Raw genomic sequence first — 12,297 nt, 5'->3', positions numbered from 1 at the left:
TCGTTCATATCATATATAGGGATTCTATTCTTTTCGAGGCGGACAAGGACAGCTGTCTAGTCGTTCGGATGGGATGAAAAACCGAGGTCCCGTGTACACATTCGCGTGGACGTAAAAGATCCTTTGACAGATGGAATTCGATATAAGAGTAGGCCGTAGTGCCGCTGTCCGGGCAAAATTTCCCTCATAGAAAAGTGTATGGCGTATGCCCGTCTTCATAAGCCCAGTTCCAAGCAGAACAGTAGGACGTTAAAACCCCATTTCATTTCTTTTCATTTCTTGAAACCGGTTGGGAAGCCCCCCGGTCCCTACCCCATGCCCTCGGCTCCTTCAGCTATGGCTACGAGCATGACTTGCTACTAATTATCTTAGCCCGCTGCCACCGCTGCTTAATATTGAGCGACTTGTTTATTCGACTGAATTATTCGACTGGATTATTCGACTGAAGTATTCGACTGAACTTTTCGACTGAATTATTCGACTGGTTTATTCGACTGGATTATTCGACTGAACTAACTGACTGATTTTATCGACTGGACGAGGCCACATGAAAATGTCAAATACCTCACACCCCCCCCCCCCCCGCCCCACCCCCTTTCTTCGTTCATATCATATATAGGGACTCTATTCTTTTCGAGGCGGACAAGGACAGCTGTCTAGTCTTTCGGATGGGACGAAAAACCGAGGTCCCGTGTATACATTGGCGTGGACGTAAAAGATACCTTGACAGATGGAATTCGATATAAGAGTATGCCGTAGTGCCGCTGTCCGGGCAAAATTTCCCTAATCGCATAGTGTATGGCGTATGCCCGTCTTCATAAGCCCAGTTCCAAGCAGAACAGTAGGACGTTAAAACCCCATTTCATTTCTTTTCATTTCTTGAAACTAGTTGGGAAGCCCCCCGGTCCCTACCCCATGCCTCGGCTCCTTCAGCTATGTCTACGAGCATGATTTGCTACTATATTATCTTAGCCCGCTGCCACCGCTGCTTAATATTGAGCGACTTGTTTATTCGACTGAACTATTCGACTGAAGTATTCGACTGAATTATTCGACTGGTTTATTCGACTGGATTATTCGACTGAACTAACTGACTGATTTTATCGACTGGATGAGGCCACATGAAAATGTCAAATACCCCCCCCCCCGCCCCACCCCATCCCCTTTCTTCGTTCATATCATATACAGGGACTCTATTCTTTTCGAGGCGGACAAGGACAGCTGTCTAGTCTTTCGGATGGGACGAAAAACCAAGGTCCCGTGTATACATTGGCGTGGACGTAAAAGATCCCTTGACAGATGGAATTCGATATAAGAGTATGCCGTAGTGCCGCTGTCCGGGCAAAATTTCCCTCATCGCACAGTGTATGGCGTATGCCCGTCTTCATTAGCCCAGTTCCAAGCAGAACAGTAGGACGTTAAAACCCCATTTCATTTCTTGAAACTAGTTGGGAAGCCCCCCGGTCCCTACCCCATGCCCCCGGCTCCTTCAGCTATGGCTACGAGCATGATTTGCTACTATATTATCTTAGCCCGCTGCCATCGCTGCCTAATATTGAGCGACTTGTTTATTCGACTGAATTATTCGACTGAAGTATTCGACTGAACTTTTCGACTGAATTATTCGACTGGTTTATTCGACTGGATTATTCGACTGAACTAACTGACTGATTTTATCGACTGGACGAGGCCACATGAAAATGTCAAATACCTCACCCCCCCCCCCCCCCGGCCCCATCGCATCCCCTTTCTTCGTTCATATCATATATAGGGATTCTAATGTTTTCGAGGCGGACAAGGACAGCTGTCTAGTCGTTCGGATGGGATGAAAAACCGAGGTCCCGTGTACACATTCGCGTGGACGTAAAAGATCCTTTGACAAATGGAATTCGATATAAGAGTAGGCCGTAGTGCCGCTGTCCGGGCAAAATTTCCCTCATAGCACAGTGTATGGCGTATGCCCGTCTTCATTAGCCCAGTTCCAAGCAGAACAGTAGGACGTTAAAACCCCATTTCATTTCTTTTCATTTCTTGAAACTAGTTGGGAAGCCCCCCAGTCCCTACCCCATGCCCCCGGCTCCTTCAGCCATGGCTACGAGCATGATTTGCTACTAATTATCTTAGCCCGCTGCCACCGCTGCTTAATATTGAGCGACTTGTTTATTCGACTGAATTATTCGACTGAACTATTCGACTGAAGTATTCGACTGAACTTTTCGACTGGTTTATTCGACTGGATTATTCGACTGAACTAACTGACTGATTTTATCGACTGGATGAGGCCACATGAAAATGTCAAATACCACATCCCGACACGCCCCCCCCCCCCGCCGCCCCACCCCATCCCCTTTCTTCGTTCATATCATATATAGGGACTCTATTCTTTTCGAGGCGGACAAGGACAGCTGTCTAGTCTTTCGGGTGGGACGAAAAACCGAGGTCCCGTGTATACATTGGCGTGGACGTAAAAGATCCCTTGACAGATGGAATTCGATATAAGAGTATGCCGTAGTGCCGCTGTCCGGGCAAAATTTCCCTAATCGCATAGTGTATGGCGTATGCCCGTCTTCATAAGCCCAGTTCCAAGCAGAACAGTAGGACGTTAAAACCCCATTTCATTTCTTTTCATTTCTTGAAACTAGTTGGGAAGCCCCCCGGTCCCTACCCCATGCCCCCGGCTCCTTCAGCTATGGCTACGAGCATGATTTGCTACTAATTATCTTAGCCCGCTGCCACCGCTGCTTAATATTGAGCGACTTGTTTATTCGACTGAACTATTCGACTGAACTTTTCGACTGGTTTATTCGACTGGATTATTCGACTGAACTAACTGAATGATTTTATCGACTGGACGAGGCCACATGAAAATGTCAAATACCTCACACACACCCCGGCCCCATCGCATCCCCTTTCTACGTTCATATCATATATAGGGACTCTATTCTTTTCGAGGCGGACAAGGACAGCTGTCTAGTCTTTCGGATGGGACGAAAAACCGAGGTCCCGTGTATACATTGGCGTGGACGTAAAAGATCCCTTGACAGATGGAATTCGATATAAGAGTAGGCCGTAGTGCCGCTGTCCGGGCAAAATTTCCCTCATAGCACAGTGTATGGCGTAGGCCCGTCTTCATTAGCAAATCATGCTCGTAGCCATAACTGAAGGATCCGGGGGCATTGGGAAGGGGCCGGGGGGCTTCCCAACTAGTTTCAAGTCTTAAGTGATACATGTACTTTAGATACTAGTATTTTCGCTCCCACGCACAGGGCCCCTCCCATTCCACCAACACCCCGTTTCTATGGTCATATATAGGGACTATTCTTTTCGAGGTGGGGGCCGACAATATTAGTATCTACTTAAGTACAATTATCTCCTGCGACGGGTGAGGACCAAACCCCGCCCAAGCCCTCGGCTCCTACAGCTATGGCAACGAACATTGAGCTACTCAATGGGCTGTTTTTCCGACTGGTTTCATCGACTGAAGTATTTGACTGATTTTATCGACTGAGATATGTGTGGGATTTTATCGTCTGGACGAGGCCACGTTAAAATGTCAGATTTATGTAAGATGAATCATTACTTGGAGAGACCTAGGAAACCTATATACTACATGTAATTGGGGATCCGATTTATAGGAAGTTATAAGTTGTTTAATTGTTGCTGTTATGTAGGCACTATTTGCTCCTGAAATAAAGTGTTGAAGATCCAGTCCAAGAATCTGTATTCATTTCTGATCCTAACAGAACACACGTCGAAGAGCTACATTCCCTGCTAGTCAAATTGTACATAATATATTGAAGAAGAAGGCATGGATATCAACTTTATTCTTCCTTCAGCAGCAGTAGCAGCAATAAGAAATCTTGATCAACTATCAGTGTCTTGGAGTCTCAAACAGGGGTTTAAATGGGCTTTAAAAGGGACTTCTCAGAAAATTAATTACCCAGTCCGGAAAAGAAATATCGTTCTTTTGTCCAAATACAAAGGGATAGACAGCGACAGCTGGAATTTTTTGCAAAGGGTGCCCAAAAAGTACAGGTTTCTGTGACCTCCAGTAAAAAGGATGCGGGTGTTCAAAATGTTCTGGATACTAACGATGTATCTTTTTTTAATAACCTTGTGTTAATGGTGTCATCCTGCCAATTGCCATGATAAAGGTTGCAGCCATGCGAGATGTTTCAAGTTTTAGTGCCAAATGCACCAGCCGTCAAGACTCAAGATCACAGATTTAGACATGTTAGGCCTTACAGCAGGAATCCTTTGTACAGGAATAGAAATTATTATCGTGAAAATAGTTATAGATTATGTTATTTTGAATAATGGAAAAATAAGGATTTTGATTGTATTAATGATTAAAACATGGGGTCATGTTTTTGTTTGAAATAATTTTAAGGTGGATACACATGACTAATGTATAGGTCATATGTTATTTTATTATTGTTTAATTCTATTTTTAATTTCAAATCTATATTTTAACATTCATTAATGCTTGGTTAGTCATTAGAAGCAGACAACAATTAATTTGTCACTCCATATAAATTATGACAGGCTGGCAACTAGAGTGTTTGATCTCTTCAGTTTCTTTAACTATTGTTTTAAATGGCTTAAGACTTAATCCTTCAATAATTATATGCTTATTTCAACACTTTCATAGTAACTAATTTATATAAAAAGACAAGTGTATGTAGGATGAATTATACAGTAGTTGGAGAGACCAACTTAGTTGCAGGACTGATTTATAGGAAGTTATAAGTTATAAGTTGTTTACTTGTTGCTGTTATTTATTTGCTCCTGAAATAAAGTGTTGAAGATCTATTCAAAGAATCTGTAGTCATTTCCAATACTTAGAGAACACACTCCACGCGATACATTCCCTGAAAGTCGAACTATGTTATGAGCATGAAAGGGCTACTTAATAATATGAAATGAAATGGAGTTTAACGTCCTACTGTTGGGCTAATGAAGACGGGCATACGCCATACAGTGTGCCATGAGGGAAATTTTGTCTGGACAGTGCACTACAGCCTACTCTTATATCGAATTCCACCTGTCAAGGAATCTTTTACGTTTATTCCAATGTGTACACAGGACCTCGTTTTGTCATCCCATCCGAATGACTACACAGCTAACCTTGTCAGGCCCTCTGTCCTGCATCACTGACAAAGGGGAATCACACCGGACAATCTGGATGAACTCTTTCGGGCAATGCAGGGATCGAACACCTACATGTAACCTCCAGACTAGCGAGCCGGCGTCTTACCCACTTAATCACTCCCGCTACATAATGAAGTGAAATGGGGTTTAACATCCTTCTGTTGTGCACCAACTAGGCTAATGAAGATGGGCATATGCCATACAGTGTGCTACAAGGGAAATTTTGCCCCGACAGTAGCGCTACAGCCTACTCTTATATATTGAATTCCAACTGCCAAGGGATCTTTTACATGCACGCCAATGTGTACATGGGACCTTGGTTTTTCATGCCACCCGAAAGACTAGACAGCTGTAGTTTTTGTCACACCCTCCGTCCTGCCCTACGGACAAGGGGAAACCACCTGGATAAAATCCTGAGGAACTGTCTCCGCCAATACCGAGAACGAACCCGCGACCTCCAGGCTAGCGAACCAGCGCCTTACTCACTTAGCCACTGTTGTTCCAGGCTACTTATTGATCTTGGTTCACTTGGTTAGTCATTAGAAGCAGACAGCAATTAATTTGTCAGTCGATTTAAATAACTAAAGTGGGTGGTCTGTTAAGTTTCTTTTACTATAGTTTAAATGACTTAATCCTTCAATAATTATATGTTTATGTCAATACTTTCATAGTAACTAATTTATATAAAAAGAAAAATGTATGTAAGATGAATTATAGTTGGAGAGACCAGCTGAGGGAACCTATGTACCAGTTGGAGGACCAATTTATAGGAAGATATAAGTTGTTTACTTGTTGCTGTTATTTATTTGCTCTTGAAATAAAGTGTTGAAGATCTATTCGAAAAATCTGTATTCATTTCCGATACTTAGAGAACACACTCGACCAGATACATTCCCTGAAAGTGGAACCGTGTTATGAGCATGAAAGGGCTACTCAATGAAATAAAATGGGCTTTAACATCCTACTGTTGTGCACCGACTGAGCTAATAAAGTCAGGCATATGCCATACAGGGGATCTTTTACATGCATGCCAATGTGTACATGGGACCTTGGTTTTTCATCCCATCCAAACGACTGCCCCACTGACAGGGGGAAACCACCCGGAAAATCCTGAGGAACTTTTTCGGCCAATACCAGGAACAAACCTCCAGGCTAGCGAGCCAGTGTCTTACTCACTTAGCCACCGTGGCTCCAGGCTACTTATTGTTATCTTAGTTCACTCCAATTAGTGATTCATAAAGTATGGTCCTCCACCATCAAGTCAAGCGACTGCTTTTTTTCGACTGAAATATACACTGAAATATTCGACTTGACGAGGTCACAAAAAAAAACCTGACTCGTCCAATACCCCCAGCCCCTGACTACAGGCCTATGTAGGATTCTATTCACTTAGATGACGGGCCAAAAACATTACTCTCCGTTTAGTACATGTATCAACTAAATACCTAGATCATAAGACTTTTGCCCGAAAAATCTGACTTTAAAGTAGTTGGGAGGGGCGGGGGGTGAAGCCCCTGTCTACGACCATGATTGGGCTATTCTATATTACCTTAGCTCACTGCCACCGGTACTTAATATTGAGCGACTGGTTTTATCGACTGGGATATTTGACTGTGTTTTCGCCAGGATTATTCAACTGGTTTTGTTGACTAGATTATTTGACTGTTTTTTTTCAACTGGATTATTTGACTGGTTTTGTTGGCTGAATTATTCGACTGGTTCTGTCAACTGAATTATTTGACTGATTTTATTGTCGAAAAAAGTCAAATATCCCAGTCAATAAAACTATTTTATTGTGGCCTCATCCAGACGATAAAGCCAGTCAAATATCTCAGTCAATAAAACGAGTCAAATAATTCAGTCGATAAAACCAGTCCGATAAAATAAGTCGAATATCTCAGTCGATAAAATAAGTCAAATACCTCAGTCGATAAAACCATGGACCTTATAATACCATGATAAAACCAGTCGAATATCACAGTCAATAAAACAAGTCGAATATCTCAGTCAATAAAACTAGACGAATATCACTGTCGATAAATCCACATCCCAGATCAAGTTGGGTCTTCATACCAGATCAAGTTGACAAAATGTGCTTTTGACAGTTATATGATGAGAAGTTAAAAACAGCCGTTCAATAATAAGCAGGAATTGCAGTGAACTAAGAATAAGATAATACCGAGTAGTTCAGTCATACCCATAGCCATAGCTGTAAAAGAGCCGGGAGCTTGCACCTCCCTCCCCTGCAAAATAGTTTCAAGTTCAATTAATGGGGCAAAAGTAGTCTGATAAATAGGTATTTAGGGCCGGGGATAGCCGAAAAAACAGTCAAATAATCCGGTCGAAAAAAAAATCAAGCAGATAATTCAGTCGAATAATCCAGTCGAATAATCCAGTCGCTCAATATGACGAGGAAAAACGTAAAGCTTGACTTTATTAAGCAGTGGTGGCAGTAACTAAGATAACAACATGTAGCCTACTCCTCTATAAATCCCTCCACACGGTTGTTTTTATTCCGAAGCGACTAGATACTATGCTGTCATCAATTTTATGCATCGGACACAGACTTAATTCAAGTTGTTTATATTAGTACGGCCATTGTTTTCAGTTGATGACGTCAGTCGTTGACCCTTAACCCTAGATGACGACCTTACTCGCAAAGAGAGGTCAACACGTTGTTTAGGGGATTGCTATTGGAAGGAAAATCTCAATAAAGTTGTGACTTCAACTGTCAGATTTGAACTTGGGGGAAAATAATCAAAATAGACAAAAAACGATGTAATCATATTTGAGTTAGTGCGTTTTTTATTTCAGTCAAACAAACTATTCCCAAATTTTAGCCCAACCATCGACCGAGTTTGTTGACTGGAAATTCTAGTGGTACTTAGGGGTAATTGGAGTAATGTTGTGGTTTGACCGTAATTTCCGGTATTCCGCCTGGATTGGCGAGGCTATGCCCAATCACACACTCGGCAAACCTCAACAGACTCGGTAGGGTACCGGAATCTGTCGAGGTTTGCCGAGTGCCCAATCACACTGACTGGATCCCTCCGCCGTGGCTGATAAAGCATAGTCGGCCAGTGAGTCGGCCACAGTTTTTTCTACATGTTATCAAGATAATTACTTAGTTAGTTTATGCGGACGCCTTAGAACTCCAAGTGGGACTGACTAATCACCGGAATACACCGGAATTCACATATAATCACCGGAATTCACCGGAATTCACTTCGAAAACCCCCGATTCCTCCCACAAAACTAATTTATTTTAAATGTATAATACATTATATTGTAAAGAATTACTATTTTGATATCTCCACAGGCCAAATAAAGGCCCTGTGTGTGTATTTATGTTACAGGTGGTAAAATAGAAAAAACTATTTTACAGTTTTTGTATATATTAACTTTAAATGTTTTTAGTATAGCACATGTTAGTGAGCACCTTTAAACCCCCACTTTAATATTCTAAACTTCATAAGTCAACTTCTGTAAGCTGTTGTTGCTTTAGCAATGGTGAGTACTTTTAACTTAGTTTCATTGTTTTTGGTCATGTGATCTGATTTTCATTTTGTTGGTAGCTACATTCAGTTGCTAGCTATCTTTGTTTCAAAGAGGTGCCATAGAAAGTATTGTGTATAAGTTTAGAATTTTGGTGGTTGGTTCTAGAAGTTTTGGTGAAGAATTATAGTGATTTACCAAGTATGTTGTATTATGTTTTACTGGTTATATAAGCTGTATAAGTTTAGCTCTGTAGTTCTATATTTTAATATTGAAGTTAGTTTTTATGGATAAAGTTTATAAAGTTAAGTTGCATACACGATATATGCATTCACACATTATATATATATACATTTCATCCTATTTCAGGTTGTTAAGTTGATTACATTTAGCTAATCTAAGCATTTAAAACCCCACTTCCGGTAAGTTAGTTTAAAATGTTGATATAGACTAGTTAAAGTACTGGTACCATGTTGATTATTTATTTAAATAGTAATTTAATTAGTAGCACAGATTTATGTCCATGCTGTAGAAATGATTATAGTTGATGTGTTATAATGTTTGTATCTTGATGTTTCCTTTTGTGATGTAAAACTTGGATTGTATATTTGCAGGGTTTTTATTACTTGCCTGGTTGATACAATAATAAAGTATTGAACCCAATCTGGATTGTTTGTTGAAACGACCCCCAGACCCCCTCTATAACATTGGAGCCCGATAAGTTTGCTGAAGAGAACATCCGTCGGTGTCAAGCAGCTTATGGTGGATAATTATTGGTGGAAATTCGTCTTCAGCGGTAGAATCAATCAACTTAAAACGTGAATTGCGTGTGCGAACTTTTTAATCTACAAAGATAGCTATCTGTGCAGATGTTTGGGGTAGGCCTACGTATATTTTAGTCAAGTTTATAGATATTTTGTAATTAAGTTATTTGAATTATTTGGACTAAGACTAGTAATTATTTCCCTTTATTTCATGATGGACTAATGTAGTGCGAGTTATAAATAGACAATTTTTCCCTTAATTTTTTTCTCCCCTCTTCCTGCATTTTTGGGTTGACTTTTTGGTCTAGAATTGGAGAAAAGGGATCAAATTTGCAATTTCATAGCAGTTTTGGGTAATACTGATGATATTACAGCGGAGGGATAGGGGGTGTAAAGTGTCTTTCTGCAGAGCAGTCATTGTGTCGGAAGTGAGATTTTCACCCCAGTCAACTTCAAATCCGTGTAGCAAAAAATCTAAATGGTCAACCCCCTACAAAATTATGATGAGGAGATTGCCAAATGTTGTCCCCATTGTGCCTATAAAGATTGGAACCAACGGAATGTTGAGAAAAAAGCTACAGCCTGTGATGTTACAGCCATTTAACATTGAAGTCAATGGGCAAATAATTGCTAGTCTGAGTCCATTTAAGGTTAATTATCTCCCTTTAGTCTTCAAACCATATAGGAGGCAGACCACCATTAAATTTCACCATCTCGGTACCCGTAGTTCGTCTATTTATAGCAATTCTCTCTCTCTCTCTCTTTTCTCCCCTTTTGCATGCCCATTTTTGTTGATTTTTTGGTCTAGAATGGACGAAGAGGGTTTGAATTAACATTTTCTGCCAGGTTTTGGTAAATATTCATGATTTTGAGGTGGAAGGATAAGAGGGTTATCAGGTTAGCTATGGCGATATGTACGGCAAGTAGTTACATGTTTTTAGTATGCTTCTTCAAGTTTGTGTATCTCAAAATTTTGGTGGTCAACCTCATACAAATTTTAGTGCAAGGACATGACCATTTGTTCCTCTGTCTGTAGTGAAAAGCATTCAACCCAACGAAAATTTGGGGAAAAGTTGGAGGTGGGCAAAGAGGCCAGAATTAACATTGAAGTCAATGGGGAAATTAATGGTGGTCTGCCTCCTATATGAAAACAACCTGACAGTGGATGAAAGGCCTAAATTTGATGATATGATCTCCAAATTGTCAGAAAATGTGATATATGGCATTTTGATAGTAAAAAATGTGAAATGGTAAAATTTCAAAAATATTTGACAAATTTGGGAGGGGAAGTTTTGATTTTAGTCAAAATTTTGTGATTTTCAGTGTTTATTTACTTTTCAAAATTAGTGGGAAATATTTTAATGTATGATTTTTACTTTTTCTGCATTATAAAGGTTAGACGGGAAGAAAGTATCATAATTTCCCTCAATTTTGCCTAAAAATCATGATAAATTGTCTGAAATTCTTCAGATTACCCCCAGTATTGCTGTCAAAATATTAATTATTCATCTGTTGTAAAATGAACCAAAATGTCTTGCATGTCTTTATTTTCATTGTTAAATAACTTGGCAAGGATCCATGTGTTTGTCAGATATTGAAAAAGTATTCATGTGTTTGTCAAAAATTTAAAAATTAAGAAATTTAGTCTAATTATGTTCTGCTTAGGTGTGTTAGAATTTTCAAAACATGAGTGAACTGCATTTTGCTGCTGTTTTCCTCAGGCTTAACATAATTTTAATCTTTCAAAACCTGAAATTGTTGCATTTCCCTTCTCGAGAAGGTAAAATCTATGTGTTTGCAGGGAAATTTCTCTGTCTTCATTTCATTTAGAATGGCTTACCCTCCCCACCCCACCCCTTTTCTTGAAGATGATATTTGGATATTCAATTGAACATTTGTTGACTCCAAATTAGCAGTAATTTGATTTTGTGCTTGAATTGTAACCGAGCATTTTATTTGACACAAACAAATAGTTACATATAAGATTTCAAGGATTTCTAAGACTTTTTGTTTATGGTCAAACATGTAATCCTATGACATTTCTTCCAAATGAGTCCACACCCCAAAATGGATATGTTGTAGATGTGTTTTTTGCAGCTTAATGTTTTACATTTTGAATGTAAATCAATTATTTGTGGTGATCTTTTAAAATGTGGCACTTACAGGGCTATAAAATATTAATTAATAGCCTTTTCATACCCCTTTTATGCTTTGAATTATGTCAGAACTCCCTTTTTCCATCTCATTTTGTCAGGACATTGATGTAAAGATCAAAATAACTTGCTTCCACATAATATTTACACTGTGTAATTTCAAGGATACCTCTGATTGTTAAAGTATTTTAAAAACTGAAATATTCCCATTTTTTAGAAAAAAATAGTGCTTTGCGACCCTTTTATTAGAGTGGCTGGTTGTCACCTAAATACAGCATTTATTTTACATTTATCAATCCATATTTTAATAAATAATTCATACTTCTTATAACAAACTGTGTTTATATGTATGTATATAAGCCAGGGATAGAAGAACATGGCTTTTAGCGATATTCCATCAACAGTATTACTTATGTGGACACAAGTGGGATTTGTTACCACACCAACATTTTTAGGGGGTGGGCTTACAGGTTTCACTATAGTTCCTTACAGTTACCTTCAATGCAACAAATTTGCAGCTTGTCTTCCTGTATACCGGCCAAGGTTTCTAGAAATAAATGCTTTTCATCTCAGACTTTCCCAGAAATAGGGAAATATTAGCATTTTGAGGCATACAAAGTGTCAAAAATGGACCATTTTGAAGAAAAAGGTAAAAGAAAGTCAATTTTTGAAAAATATTCCAATATTTTGAATATTTTTGATGTGACTTGTTTGAAACTCTTTAAATCTTTTCG

The 12,297-nt window shown here is 39.5% G+C and overlaps 1 long non-coding RNA gene across 1 annotated transcript; it reads left to right on the top strand.

Moving 5' to 3' along the window:
- The first annotated feature begins 8,228 nt into the window (after window positions 1–8,228).
- LOC130012161 (uncharacterized) lies at window positions 8,229–11,854 on the top strand. The gene is made up of 3 exons (XR_008787517.1): window positions 8,229–8,661; window positions 9,016–9,068; window positions 9,261–11,854. It is a non-coding gene; the product is annotated as an uncharacterized LOC130012161 (long non-coding RNA).
- Window positions 11,855–12,297: the final 443 nt, after the last annotated feature.

The sequence above is a fragment of the Patella vulgata genome, chromosome 3, assembly GCF_932274485.2.
Source record: "Patella vulgata chromosome 3, xgPatVulg1.2, whole genome shotgun sequence".
Lineage (NCBI taxonomy): Eukaryota > Metazoa > Mollusca > Gastropoda > Patellidae > Patella > Patella vulgata.
The sequence above is the reverse complement of the archived record's forward strand: the minus strand, read 5'-3'. Positions and strand labels throughout refer to the sequence as shown.